Here is a 16,306-nt window from a genome sequence, read left to right on the forward strand (position 1 = left end):
TGCCGGGTGCAAGTTCTCCACAGCAGCCCTACAAAATGCCACACCCCAGAGTTGCTCCGCTATCTGTTTGTTGCTTTTCAGCACAGAGTAGCAGGCCACATTGGTTTGCCCTGTAAGTGATTTTGCACCGAATCTGCTGTGCTACATTGCCTTTGCAAGTAAAGGTAACCATGTCAGCCCAGCTCAGTACGCACAGTAATGGAGAAAAGCATTAACGGCCCTGCCTGTGACCCACACCTTCAGTTGCGATAATCCCCTCTGTGCCATTCCCATGGGTAGCATTCTGAAAACGGTAGTATGTGGCATGTGCATTTCCCGAAGTACGGCAAGGGCTGTGCCCCAATAAAGCAAAAATATTCCTTATTCCCTTTCCACTTTCTTCTTTCCAGCATGCCATCAATGGGTACTGGTAAAATGTTCCAAACGCATCCAGATATCACATTGAAGAGCTCTCCATGCAACAGTATCAATTCTGTACAACAGTCCTCTGCGTACACACCACACACAGAAACGTTATTGCGCAATACCTCAGCCTCCACAGTCCCATTTCCATGGCCATCCTCAAAATCCACAGATGTGGATTTCGTGCTGCGTGCGGGCGTGGGGGAATAAATTGCAACCAGGGTAGGGGGGAATAAATTGCAACCAGGGTAGGGGAGTTCATTTTTAGTGGTGGCTCTGAAAAAAACATTTTTTTTTTTTAGGTTCTTCTAGATAAACACCTTTTTTCAGTTTTCATTTGATTTTGTGTGTTCTTCTGCTCACATTGTTATAGTAAACTCTTCAACGCATCCTGTAGATGGGCAAACAAAACAGCATTACCAATGGATGACAACGAAATGCCATTTGCATGGAAAAACTCTAATTAGGTCATTGTTGCAGAAGAATATCCCACGAGCGGAAAATCACATGCTTCTGTTGATGAGACACCTTCCAACCTCTGGCTCGGAACAGGTGTCCCGTCAAAGTTTCAAAACAGTTTCGAAATACAACAGTTTCGAAACAAAAGGATCGATTTTTGAATGCATTTTTTTTATATACATTTTTTGGGGTTCGTATAGCAAAATTATTGGTTTCTCTTAAAAAAAACAGGAGATCGGGGAAACCCCCAGAAACTTTTGTATTTCAACACTATGACTGTCGAACAAATCACTATGAACCCTCGGAACATACATTAGCATTGTCCCATACTCTTCTTGGTGTTATGGATGAGAAAAGCACCTGGCCAGTAGGAAAAAGCCTCTTCATTACATTCAGCGACCTCTTCAGTCAACGTTACAAACCTAAACAAGCCACGTAACCCAAATGAATGCCCCCGTAGTGCACCACATCAACATGAGCCGAAGTGGCCAGGCCTCTGCAAAGTGCATGCATATCGGCGAAACTGCGGGCATAAACAGGGCTCCACAATGCGTCCACTCCTTCCAAACCGAAATTGCCATCTAAGTGTCTTTCCAGGGCAAACTTGTGCAGATCTATCACAAAGGCATCACCCATAGTCAACACAATGCGTTTCTACGCAGCATAATGTTAAACCGTATGACCACCCCTTCCTGTGAACCACACCCTCAGTGCCTGATTGGCTAATCCCCACAGTCCCATTTCCATTGGCCAGCATGGTGAGAAGGGCAGAATGTGGCATATGCGCTTCCCAAAGTACTGTGAGGGCCGCGCCCCAGTAAAACAAGAGCAGTCCTCCTTCCCGGACCACTACGTTTTGTCCACAACTACCTCATTGGGTACGGGTAAAGTCGTCACACACGCATCCACCAATGCCATCCAAGACGTTAGCATCTAACACCATCAGTTCTGCGCAGCACTTCATATGTACCGTTACAAAGCCTGCAAGTGTCCTGCCATTGGAAAGCACGTCCAGTAGAAAGTTCTGTAAAAGATTGCAAGATTTGTGCATGCACATTCATCCACGTGAGCACCCATCAGCACAAAATGCAGGTATGAATACTTTTTCTGCAGTAGGTTAGTAGGTTTGCAACTCTGTTATAAGTGCCTCTGCGCACGGTATCTGCCACGGAGTGTCCATTACGTTCTTAAAAGGCATACTTTTTTTTCTCCCATCCCCTACCATCAAGTGGCACTTCAATGGTATGTGCTTGCAAAGTTTTCATTTATCCACATCATACATTGTAATATTGAAACAGGAACTCTCTTCTTTCCTCCCGACAATACTACAAATTGTTTTGGCCACTAACCCATCTCCTACATACATGGTAAAAATATGGCACCTGAACCAACACTGAATGTATCTTACCGACCAAAAGCAAGTTCCCAAAAGGTCACTGCCTGCACAGCTGTGGTTCTCTCTATGCTGGACTTTTGCAACAGCCTCTTTTTAAAACGGCCTGCTTCTACTCTCTGCCTTCTGCAATTCATCCAGAAGTGGGCTGTGCAACTTGTCCTTGGCCTCAAGCCCAGGGTTCATATCTCTCCTGGACTGAAATGTCTGCAATAGTTCCCAGTGGCTGCGAGGAAGAAGATGAAAACCCTCTGCATTATGCACAAGGCCTTCTGGGCCCTGTGGCCTCAATACCTTCAACTTTCACTTCCTATATATCTCCCTGCTCGAGCTCTTCCCTCATCCGCCTCCAACTCCCTCAGGGTCAGTCCCTTTTGCAAGCAACCAGTTGGTGGTAGATCTCTTTCTTCGGCTGGGGCCTCCCTCTGCAACAGCCTCGATACCTCCAAGACACTTGAGGAGAACCATTGCTGCTTCCAGAAGCACCTCAAAGCCTTTCTCTTTGCGTCTGCTTTTTCTCCTCCTCTCCCTGGCTGACTTCCTGGCTGAAACTGGTTCTGCACTGGTTATGTGGCCACTCTCTGATGTCGGGCCCAGGCCACCTCCCCCGCCCGCCAGTCGCACCCCTGCATTGGCTTTCTGGCAAACCCCGCATTTGGGGACTGTTTTCTGTATCCCTAACAGTTCCACCACCACCTGATGTCTGCACTTATCCTTGCACTTGGCACAATCGGGCATTATTTTTACTTCTCGTCATTTGTTCTTCTTCCCACGTATTGCACTTTCCCCTCCTGCCACCCATGCAGTTGGGCGATCTGAGTGACACCTGGCCTAGTAGGTTCGTTGTTTGTCCGTCTCCCCTGTTCCCCCTCCCTTGCCTCGTTGCGCCTTGCAAAACTTGTGTATAGGTGCATTATAAATGCCATATCATGCAATTTCACATTAAATGATATACACACATTGCAATCATAACAGGATGCCCGTCACTTACCTTGTACATTTCACACGTTTTTTCCCCTCAGTACCCTAATTACTACAAACTTTCCAAAAATTATCGCACAAAAGCAGCACTGAATGCATGTTACCAACTTCAAACAAGAACATACAGTGCATGCATACAAACTGGATGGCTGCCCCTTACCTTGCACACTTCCACCATAGGCTTCTGCACTTCTTTGTACAAAGAGACCTTCTGCCACAGTTTTTTGCGTACACACCACAACCACAAACTTTATTGAGCAATGCCTTACCTCCACAGTCCCATCCTGAAAATGGCCAGATGTGGCACTTGTAATCTTGAAACTACTGCAGATTCCGTGAAGTTTTTGTGCTAGGAAGGGACGGAGGGTGACTGTTAAACAGGGTAGGGGATTGGGTCTTTAGTGGTCCATTTGAAAAGTTTTTTTTATTTTTCCTTTTTTTTCATGTTTTGGTTTTTACATGTTGCAAACAACATTTTTTTGTTTTTTCTCCTTCTACGAGTTTGTTTGCTTCTCCTCCTTCAATTTAATGTATAGTTAACGCTTCTTGCACAGTGTCAAAGAAAATAGTATTGCCAATGGCATTCAAAGAAATGCCATTTGCATGGAAGCAGTATATATTTTGCAACTTCATGCTCTCATAGTGGGGGGGAGAACATCCCTTTAGTGCACATATATGCAGACATGCTTCTGTTTATAAGACACCTTCCAAGCTCTGGCTGGTAACAAATTACACCAGCATGGCCCCATACTCCTCTTGGTGGAATGGTTGAGAAAACGACCTTTGCAGTGGGAAAAATCTGCATCACTGCATTCATCAACTTCTTCAGGTGACGGAGCAAACATCCACACGACATGTAACCCAAATGTAGACCTCCATAATGCACCACGACAACTTGAACAGTAACGGTAGAGGCCACAAATCTGCAAAGGCAAACCATCCTGAAGAAAATGAACGCAGAGAGACTGCCCCACAAAGCGTTCACTCCTTCCAACCCGAAATTAGCAGCTACACCTCTTTGCACGGCATACCTGTGCATATCTTGTACAAAGGTATCACCCACAATCAGCACTGTGCATCTCTCCATCTCTAACAACCTCATTACACAGAGTATTGGGAAGAGCTAGTACCGTCCCTTCCTGTGAACCACACCCTTGACACCCGATTCAATAATCCCCACAGTTCCATTCACATGCCCACCATGCTCAGAATGGCAGGATGTGGAACATGCGCTTTCCGAGCTACAGCGAGGGCTACACCCTAGTAAAGTAGGGACAGTCCTTCTCCCCTCTATACTAGGGATGTAACGGTATTACGGTATACCGTTAAAGATACTGTGAACCAATGAATTGAACAATAATAACCGTCACAATGTTTATACCGGTATACCATTCATACCGTTAAGTGTGCTTTTCAATCTGATTTGGAAAGGCTGCAGTAAGCAAGTACTGCACAGTCTTGGTCTTGCACTGTTGGATGTGCCGTCAGCCAAGTAGTTTCAGTTTGAGCAGTTTTTAATGCCATTCCATAAACCACATGTGCCTGACACAAAATCAATATGTTAGCAATAGGAAGAATAAATACAGTGCCAAGAAGGAAAAGGGTTTGCTTTTTTTTTTAATATATATATTTTTTTTAAAGCGCTCACACAGCCCGCGGGCATCGCGGCGCTGTTAAAGAAATTGTTTTTGTTTATTTAGTTGCGTAATTGTTTTTGTCTTATTTGCATATTTATAACGCGCTTAAACACCCAGAGGTTTCTAAGTGCGAACCCGGGGAATCGAACCTGTGTTGCTTCGTGTCGTCTTGCTTCCAAGGAGCGCAAGTTGCCGCTGAGCTATCCTCCCGGGACTTTCGGTTGGTGGCTTTGGGGTTTATATATTTATAATGGATAATGTTTTCTAAACATATGACAATGGGGGATTTCCCTGGTTCTATCATTGAATTTACATATAATAAGTCACACAGCGAAATTTCTCTGTGGGTATTCCCTGCTGCCATACCAAAGGGTAACATGTCCATGATTACTGAACACCTTTTGGCCCGGAAGTAAACTAAAGGCTGTAACGTAAAGAGAGAGCGCGTGTGCATGCGCACAAGCGTATACTACCATCAGACTCCATTGATCTGTGGCATGCAGGTTATCAAGATGGCAACATGTTCATCTTCACCAGTAGCCAGTGGGGGAGCTAAAAGCCTAAATGACCACTTAAGAAAAGCTATTCAGTTTGCTTTGCCAGTCGCAGCAGGGCTCCTCCCCCCCTCCTCCTCTCCACACGTGTGTTTGTGTTTGGTGGAAGCAAGGGGTGGCATTTCAGTGGAAAGTATGTTGAAAAGCCCAATTCTGGCCCTGGTTGCCTGGTTTTGTTTGTGATGAATAATCTGACAATTTATGACCTTTTAAAAAATATTTGTTAAGATTAGTTAACTCCACCTGCTATACCGCGATAACCATGATATACCGTCATTTGGCAAGAAGGTTATTGTACCGTCATAAAACTAATACCGTGACACCCCTACTCTATACTGTTCCACTGCCTTTGGCCATGCACCCAATAGTCTATGCCTTGGTCACACCCACCGCAACGTAATCTAGCCATTCATGGCAACATGTCATCAAGTACCACAATCCACACACGTACCACAGCCACTGGCACTCCTACCAAACCTCTGCATTGTTATACAGCTATGCATACAAACATGCACCTTTTAGCAGAATCTACAAACTTAACATAGCCTCCGGCACCCCTACCCACTTTCATTCAGATATGATGGGGTTACTGCCAACCAAACCAACCAACAATATATGTATGTCAGCTGACTTCTGGTGCTCTATGAAGTCTACACTGTGCTCCAAAACCATTCGGTAAAGGTGAGCACCCACTGACAGATGCAGTCTAAACTGCATTGCTGCGGTGGGTGTGGGCAAGGCATAGACTATTGGGTGCATGGCCTACGGCCTTTGGCCATCCACCCAAAAGGCTAGGCCTTGCCCACACCCACCGCAATGTAATGCAGCCATGCATGGCAGCATGTGATCAAGAAGCACACTCCACACACGTACCACAGCCACCACCACTGCTACCCAACCTCTGCACCGTAATACAGCTATGCATGGAAACATGCAACATACAACATTTAGCAGAATCTACAAACATAACACAGCCTCCGGCACCCATACCCACTTTCATTCACATAGTATGGTGGTACTGCCAAGCAAACCAAAAAAAATGTTCCCAAGAGTGGCTGTGCTCCCAACACTCTATTCAGTGCACAAAAGCAATGCTGGATAGTGCAGTACAGTAGTCAGCAGTCTGCGCAATGGACACTACGCAATCCTATGAAATAGGCAGTTCACCCCTATCCAATTCTATGCACACACTTACATATTGCACCCACTTCACGCACTGCAGTATCCAAGCACATAGAAGATGCACTTCAAGCGTACCCTCTTCTATACTGACAGTATTGCAACACTGCACACACTGCAGAACTGTTCACTCCATTAGCTGCAGCCATGGAGTAAACACTGTAGGATGTGCTACCAAACACCACACCCATGCAATGAACAATGTATGCAATGCTGACAAACCACAAACACAAGGCAACAATGTCAAACCTAATTGCTACCACGGCACATACTTGGTGGTGCAAGGCCTCCATCTGTGCATCCAGTGGCCTACGGGCTGACCACATGCAACATACCGGAGTATGCGCTATCTTAGAATGTGCATGTCATGCAATGCACTCCCCTTCTGCAATTGAGCTTGCCCCCAGTCACCACGGAAAGAGGTCTCCATACCAGTTGTTGTCCACCTATTGACATATCTCAGATGAACCACTTCTCACTCCCCCCACCCTTTCTATCCCTTCTTCCCACCACCATATGGGGTAATATAGGTTTTGCAATGCACTCTCTTCTGCAAATCAGTTCCCACAAGTTACCACGGTAAGCGGTTGCGGCACAAGCTATTGTGCCGTAACGAAGGCTGCCTGCATTCACCACACATGGTAGTCGCCTGTGCAGGGACCGGCAAATTGGCACAGCATGCACGGATACTGCAAGCATACCTCCGTCTTCGTCCACCTAATAATCACATCTCTGATGAACCACTTCTCTCTCCTCCCCCTTTTCCATCCCTTCTTCCCACCCCCACATGCCGTACATTTTGTTTGTCAGTCCCTTTCGGCGCTGCACTGTCCTCCGATACACCATGGTGGTGTTTCCCAAAAACTTTGACGCGCAGCACGCTTCCCTCCAGCCAACCACCGGCCGCGTCCAATGTTCGCCGACATCACAGCGTACTCCAAGCCAATGAAAACAGGGAAATAGGTCCGCAGAGCAGAGACCACACATTTTTTGAGACGTACGTTTTAGTTCTTTGCAACAAATGTAGTGGTTGGATTTCCACACAACGCACGCTCTCGGAACCAAGCCCCCACACCTGCCACAAATTTGGTTAAATCCGTCCTGTCGTTCATGCTGTGGCCATGCGCAAAGTTTTTGCCCATTCAGTCAATGGAAAAAAAAAAGAAAATGTGGGACCCCTCTATAAGGTTGCCCCCCCACCCCCCTTTGCAGGAAACCTCAACAAACGTGCTGAAATAATTCAGAGCGGACCATATACTTTTTTTGCAAAGTTTGGCGAGGACTCCTCCAGGGGGAGCAAAGTTATAAGCCGCCGATAAAGTGGTCTTCCTAAGGGTTTAGCAACTTAACCATAACTACACACGCGCTACCGCGGGCCGTGTAATATCACAAAACAGACAAGAGATGAAGAAATAAGAAAAAATGTTAACCACCATTCTTGTGAAAGACTCCTGATACTTTTGGGAATGAATCAATAAAAGTAACCAGATGTCAAAGATGGCACAGTTACATCCCATTAACACAACATGGAGAAAACATAAAAAACACCATTTTCAGATGAAGGATTGCTCTTATTCAAAACCAGAGAACTTAAAGATACAGAGAGCTTATACCTATCAGATTATGAGGAAGTTTGAGGCATAATTAAAGTGCAGAAAAAAAGTCAACAGCAGCGGGACCCTATGGCCTACCTAACAGGATATTAAGAGCCAGCCCAGAATTACGGGCAAAATTCCTCACCCCACTTTATTGCGATTGCATCAAGTCAAGATGGATTTCTAGAACCTGGGCTGCTGGACTGGTTTTAGGAGGCCACCCTAGTTATGGAGAACAGGGAGCTCCGAGAGTTTAGCCAAAACCAAATCATGGTAGAGTAGAAAGCAGTTAAGTCTTAGTCGTATGAGCGTGGTCACTGACCCTCAAGGAGTCCACACAGAATAGCACAATAATTCAGGTTAGGCAGTCAGTTATACAGCAATTTATTTAGGCCTGTAGAACACACTGAAAAATGAAATCAGCAGGTAGTAGGATCACGCAACACTCAATAATACAAACATACAATCACCAGTAGGTTCCATTTCTAAACATCAAATAACCAGGGAAAACAAGTAAATAATGCAGTTGTAGTACAATTATGGGAACCAGTCCCTTATCTTAATCAATGCTAGATCAGTGATAATCCAGACGCTGGAAATCGCTGACTTGACCTCTGCTAATGACATTCCTGCTAGCCATCACTGAAATGTAGCTGCATGCAGCTTCAGGCCCAGCTCCATCCTTGGCGATCCCCAAAAAATATAGTATTTATTGCAAACACAGAGTAGATGGGAGAGGGGTTGGGGTTGCTATTATAGCTAAGGATTCCCCAAGCATCGGAGAAATTAAAAACCACACCCTCCAATCAGGGGAAATACTGAACCTGCTCATACACGGCCGCAGTAACCATCCACCTGATCTACTGGCCTGCAGGCCCTCCACTTTCCTTTAAGGACATTTCACTACACCTCTTGGCTGACTCTAAGCCCACTAAAAAGTCATCAGCTTAGGTCATTTAAACTTGGAATTCAAAGACAACACAGACACTGAGGCCCTTGCTCTAACCAACTCCTTGGATGTTGTAGGCTTCACACAACGCATCACAACTCCCACCGACAATAAAGGCTGGATTCTGGATTGCTTGCTGACCTAAACTGCAACATTTCAATATGATCAAACATATCCTACCTGCCCTTTGTCAGATCACAATACTATCTCCTTTCACTTAACAAGACCCCACGTGCAACATACCATGCCTTCCTTGCGGCCCACTATACTAACAAGAAACTGTAGAACTCCCTCAAGTATACTGCCTTTGTTAAAATCACTTAGGGAGCAACAGAAACTATGGCCGACATTTACAATCAAACTTTGTCACTGGTCATCGACACAGTAGCCCCCATGGCTAAACGCAAAGGGCCAAACCCATTGCCCATCTCAACACATCGTTCACCCCGGACCTCAAAACACTCCACACATTGAAATGTATGGCAGAATCCACTGGATAAATAACCCTAATCATCAAAACAAAGCCCAATTCACCTCCACACCAAAAGCTTACAAACAAGCTATACTCCAAGCCAAAAGCTCCACCTACAAGGCCAGAATTCCCAAAGCCAATTCTAGCACCAGGGGACATACTGCGGGAATTAGAATCCCCAGTCCCCCTAGCACGTACAGCACCAAAGACATTACTTGGTGTACTAACATACAACATGTCTTATTGAGCAAATCTCCATGCTACAAGAAAAGATTCTGCAGAAGAAAAACAAACTGACCACTCCAAACGACCACCTTGACCTGAGGCCCCCAGACAATCAGCACAACGCCCCCCTATTTGGGTTCAAACCTGTCTCTGAAAGGGATGTTCTCACAATCATAAAAGGTCTCAAGCCTTCTAAATATCAAGGCGATATCTGCCCCGCCCAGTCACCAAAGACTGTCTAGAAGCACTAGCGCCATTCATCTCCTATCTCATTGATCCTTCTCTCTCCCTCTCTCTCTTCGGGCACTGTACCAGCCAACCTAAAAGATGCCTTGGTTCTACCGCTTCTGAAAAATATCTACCCTAGACCCAAGCATCCCCACGAACTACAGCCTCATCACAACTGTTCCATTCCCCCTGCAAATTCTGCATAGAGCAACTTACTTACAGATCCAACTGCACTTGGAATCCAACAAACTCCTGGGCTTGCGTCAATCCGGGTTTTGACCAGGCCACGGCACCGAATCAGCCTTACTTGATTTAAAGAAGCAGCTTGATGAATCTAAAGACTCGGGGGGCCCCCCCACCCATCTGCCTCAGATCTTCCTACCCTAGTCACTTGCCGTGTCCCACAACGATCATGAGCGTCACCGACATTATATATCTTCACCAAGCCTCACTTTGACCTACTCGACGCTCAGGGAAACTATCATACAAACTATGCTGATGATTCTCAGATACTCTTAACCATCACTGGCAACTACACCACTGATTCTGAAACATTGAGCTCAGTTTACCTAACCATCTAGGCGTGGATGGCGACACATATGGTTTGTCTCAGCGACAATAAAACTGAATTGCTCTTGGTTGGGTCACAAGCCCTCCTAAACAAACGGGTTGCTGCCTACAAATCCTTCAATATGGATGGCGTCAGTCTCCCGGTCTCAAGCAATGTCAAAACCCTTATGGTATATAGACTCTACTTTGTCTCTAACCAGGCAAATCAATGCCATCGTCTCGTCAGCGGAATAAATCATGAAACTAATCTACGCCTGCAGACTGTTTCTCACCACCGAAAGCTGGGTTACCATTCCAAGAGCATTGATAGGATCCAGGCTGTATTACTACAATGCCCTATTTGCAAGCACAACTGCATGCAACCTTAACAAGCTCCAAATTTTACAGAATAATGCACTAAGGGCTCCATTGAAAATTGCAAAAAAGGATCACATTTCACCAGCCAGAAGAAAAGAGCACTGGCTACAACTTCAAGAGCCCATCCTATTCAAAACATTGGCTATAACCCATAAATGCATCTCGAACACTGATCCTAGATACCTCTCTTATAAATTCACAAATGCCTGCAATACTAGGCTCACTCGATCGTCCTACACAAATCACCTTAATACCCCAAGATTCAGACTCCAAAGAGCTGGTGGTGCAAGCTTCCCGGTAATCACAGCAAAGAACTGGAACGCCCTCCCACCAACACCGAGTTCGGAGCAATCCTACTGAGCCTTCTGCACGCATCTCAAAACACTGCTTTTCTGCCATGAGTCTTAGAGGAGAACTCCACCTTCTACCTCCTCTAACAACATGCCTCACCATCTGGTGAGACTGAACCTTCACGATGGGTGCTCACCTCAAAGATCATCTAAGATCATACCATAATTTTACTCAACTTGCAATTCTTTGCTGGTGTTCACTGACGACTTTCCGAATGTCTGTAATGATTGTCATTTTGATAATGATTGTAACCAGCGCCTTGAAGGCCCAAGGGTTAGTGCGCTCTAGGAATGTTAAAATGAATAAATACAAAATCCCTTTTTTGAGAATAACAGCCCTAAGATGTATGGGGTCTTAGTGACCAAAAGTCACATGTTGCAACAAAAGGGTTTCTCACAGGTGTGAGTTCTGTCAAAGGATGCAATGGGCTTGTGGTGGTGATCGGTTTCAAACGATTTAAAGTAAAACAACACTGGGGCAGTATACCCAACCCATGTTCGATAACCAAAGATAGGTGAACGGGAGAAAGGAGACAAAGGGACTTGTTCCCAATGTTATCTTTTGGAAGACTGGGATGGAGCATGGGGGACAGACAGGCACACTGATGCTTACTTACCCCCCCAGACTGTGATTTTCCTAGATGTCGCAATAGATAGTCTGGTTGTCTAGGGTAGCTGGGGATCAATGTTCCTCTCTTTGTTCCAGTGAGAAGTGCCCAGGGGTGTAGCTGTGATCTTCCTGAGTGGATTCCTGCCTCTCTCATCCACACTCAGACTTCCTCCTCTTTTGAATGCCTTGTCTGCAGGCTCTCCCTCTCGCCTAGGAACCCTGTTACTGCTTCTACTCTCGACCGGCCCCCTGGTCAAATCACCTAATTTCTCTCTGATTAGGCAGACCTCTCTTCCTCGCTCCTGGCCTCAACCACTCATCTCCTCCTCCTTGGTGACCTTAACATCCATCTCGATTCGCCCTGTTCCTCAACTGTGCTCTTTCGCGACCTCTGCGATTCCCTCTCCCACTCTATCCTCCCCGACTCACTCTGTAGGTCACACACTTGACGTCTTCCTCTCCTCTGGCCTCTCCCTTCTCTATTCCTCTAACCACTCCTCTCTCCTGGAGCGATCATTGCCTCCTCTCACCTCTCCCTCTCTTCCCCCGCAAGCCAAACCTACCCCAAGATTGCCACCTAGACGAAATCGTGAACATTAGTCTGCGTCGCATCTAGACAGAAATGTGAATGTTAGCATGTGACACACTTACATGCAATTATGAACGATGGCACGTGCCACATTTGGATGGAGTTGTGAACATTAGCCTGCGTCGCATCTAGATAGAAATGTGAATGTTAGCATGTTCCTCACTTCAATGGAATCAGGAACACGAGCCTGCGTCGCATCCATCGCACCTAGATCGAAATGTGAATGTTTGCATGTGCCGCACTTAGATGGAATCGTGAACATTAACCTGCGTCGCATCTAAATAGGATCGTGATGTCAGATTGTGAATATCAGCCAATACCAGATCTAGATAGAAATGCAGACATATTCAAACACCACATCTCGAAAGAATGTGAAATTTTAGCACTTTACTTCTAGACAGGGATGCTAATATCCAAAACACTAACAATTTCACCCCTCTGCATGCACCTCTCAAACTCTAATCAAACACAACCACAACCCTATAGCACAACAAACCGCACAAACTTTACTACACCGCAACAACAAACAAACCACAAATAGACTTGCACAACAGCACACGACTGCTACCGTCCGGAAAGCATCCCAAACCCAGCGAATGGTGTGAACCGTGTTGAGGCTGCCAACGGCACATCTCTGCTCTCTTGCACTTTTCCCGCTAGGTCCCACTAACTCACCCCCTTCCCTTTTTTCGGAGCACCAGCGGACCGCTCCAGTGGTTATAGTGTGCGGTACAAATATCTTTGCGCGGTACAAATATCCTTTAACATTAACCTATCTTCTCTGACATCTGTCCCATGAAGCATGTGTCAGTTGAGGCTTTCGCTGCCACCTTCTCTCCCTCCCCCCCTACACCTGGCTGACTTGCACCCTGACACAGCCCTGTCCCTGCTCTACTCCTCTATTTCTGCTACTCATGATGCTCTTGCCCCCGTCATGAGGATCAGTTTGAAGTCCAATGCCAAGTGCAATTCTTGGTATGACTCTCACCTAGCTACACTTGAGCATAAGTGTAGGGCGGCTGAGAGGAAAAGGAGGGCTTCTTGTTCATCCTCTGACAAACTGGCCTGTCGCCTGCTCCAAAGGCAATACCGACTCTATGGCCGCACCAAGAAGAGAGTCCACATTCAAGCCCGTGTCTCTGTGGCATCTATCAACTCGCCCTCCCAGGCTCTTTGCAATGCCCTTAGCCCCTCACTTTATCTCTAAAACCCAGGACATCCTGTCCAGCCTCTGGTCCCTTTACCCTCCTCCCCCCTCTCTGTCTCCCCTTGCTGACACTTCTTCAGCTACCCCCCACCCTCTCTCATTCTTTCCTCTTTTCTCCCCTGATGAGGTCGCTAGACAAGTCTAATCTATGAAAGCCGCGCCAAAACAGGTGCATCCCTGTTCCTCCAAAACCATCAAGGACCACATGGATACCCTCGCTCTGGCCCTTGCTGATTTTTGCAAACCTCTCCTTTGCCTCTGGATCCTTCCCCTCCCCTCTGAAGCACTCCCTTGTACATCCTCTACTCAAGAAAGCCGCAGCTGATCCTTCTTGTCCGGCTAACTATCGCCCAATTTCCATTACTACCATTTTGGGTAAACTCCTGGAAAAGCTGGCCATCTCTCAGCTTAACCTTCATACCGATTCTGTTGGCTCTCTTCATGACCACCAATCTGGCTTCAGAGCTGCCAGAAGCTTGGAAACTGCTCTCCTGAAAATCCGTGAAGATCTGCTCTCCAACCTGTCCTCATCTTACTCGATCTCTCCGCTGCCTTCGACACGGTCAACCATATCACCCTGCTCAACCGTCTCCGTGATAACCTGGGTATCACCGATCAGGCTCTGGCCTGGCTAACCTCTTTCCTTTCTGATTGATCCTCCCAGGTCCAACTTGGGTCCTTCCCATCTATCTCCCTCTCTACCTGTGGTGTTCCGCAGGGGTCTAGCCTCTCGCTCTGGCTTTTCAACCAATACCTGGCAACTCTCGCCCACTGCATTGCCATTTCTTGCTCAAATTTCCAGTGCTACGCTGATGACACTAGTTTTCAGGCTGCCCTCTGCAACTTCCTCTCCTTCTCTCATCTTCGATTGCCTAACTGCCATTCAAGATTGGCTTGGTGCCAAGATCTTTGTCTAAATGCCGACAAGACTGAGATCCTCCTCATCAGTACACCTTCATCATCCTTTCCTCTCACTCTCTGGCTGGTCTCCCTTGGCCCTCCTCCTACCCCTACCTGCGAGGCTAAGAATCTCGGGGTCATCTTTGACTTCACACTTTCCTTCGCTGCCCACATCTCTGACGTCTCTAAAAAGTCAAACTTCCTACTACACCTCCTGAGTGGTATTGTGCCTTTCCTCTCCTTCCACCAGAAACTCACTGTCTCCCAAGCTCTGGTTCTCTCTAGGTTGGACTATTGTAACAGCCTCTCTCTAAATCTACCTGCCTCCACTCTCCGCTCTTTACAACTAATCCAGTACAGGACTGCGATACTTGTCCTTGGCCTCAAGCCCTGGGATCGGATCTCTCCAGCTCTGAAATCCCTTCGTTGGCTCCCAGTGGATGCAAGGATTAAATTTAAAACCCTCTGTCCACAATGCTTTCTGGGGCTTGGGTCAAAAATACCTTCAACTATCCCTCCGTAAATACCTCCCCTCTCAAGCTCTTCACTCCTCTACCTCCAACTCCCTCAGGGTCAGTCGTTTTTCAAAAGAAACAAGCTGGGGGTAGATCTCTGTCTTCGTCTGGGGCCTCCCTTTGGAACAGCCTCTCTGAAACTTGAGGAGAACCATCTCTGGTTCTGGAAGCACCTCAAGAGCTTCCTCTTTGCTTCTGCCTTTGAGCCCCGTTCTCCCCTGCTGATCGGTTTCTCTCTCGGCACTGTGCACCTGGCCACCCTCTGTCCTCCGGGCCCAGGTACCTGCTCATCCTGCCACCCGCCTGCACTGCCTCCTGGCCACCCCTTGCACTGCGGTCTGTATTTGTACCCATACAGTGCCCCACCCGCTTTTCTTCTGCACTTATCAGACATACCCTGACTGCTAAACCCAGCACTTGCCACTTGCTGGCTGCACTACCACTGTTTATTGCCATTTATTTTATTATTATTGATCTGTTTCTGCTCTGTTCCACACTTTCCACTTCTCCCCCCTTCCCATTGCACTTGCGTGTTCTCAATGTCATTGGGCCAAGTGAGATCGTTGCTTTTGTGTGTACGAGCGCAATATAAATAAAATATCAATTCAATTCAGTTGAAGCAGCCTTAAATCAGCAGTCATCCTACTTCTGGATAAGTTGCCTCTGGGTTGCGAGATCAACTCCAATGGCACACATTAGATGTGAATTGGGTCTCAAGTAATGAGTTTATGATACAAAGGCGGGCTTTCATAATGAGAATATTCGACACCAAGAAAAATAGCACAATGGGAGTCATACAAGAAGCACAGATAATGAGGAATTCATAACATATGAGAAACTGAACAGATTGACTTCATGCCTAAGAATGAAGACCCATTGGAAGTAAACTGCACACATTTTAATCGAGAGCTGGTTTATGGGATTGGAACAAAACATTGAGCTCTTACAAACACTAAACGTGTGCTGAGATTACCTAAAATATCTCCCGAGCTTTCTCAGCCTGCCACATTACATAATATATATCTGAAATTGAACCAACTAGAAACATTGAATATTATGGGGTCTAGGGTAAACATTCCAAAACAACATAACCAAACTGTCTCCTCGGTCATCTGAGAGATGCACAGGCAACAT

General features: G+C 46.4%; 1 protein-coding gene across 2 annotated transcripts in view; it reads right to left on the reverse strand.

Moving 5' to 3' along the window:
- Window positions 1-16,306, reverse strand: part of MCRS1 (microspherule protein 1) — a 700,973-nt gene that overhangs the window by 649,424 nt on the left and 35,243 nt on the right. The gene's annotated exons all lie outside the window — the stretch shown is intronic.

Source organism: Ambystoma mexicanum, chromosome 3q, assembly GCF_040938575.1.
Source record: "Ambystoma mexicanum isolate Mex_15411 chromosome 3q, UKY_AmexF1_1, whole genome shotgun sequence".
NCBI classification, from domain to species: Eukaryota; Metazoa; Chordata; class Amphibia; order Caudata; family Ambystomatidae; genus Ambystoma; species Ambystoma mexicanum.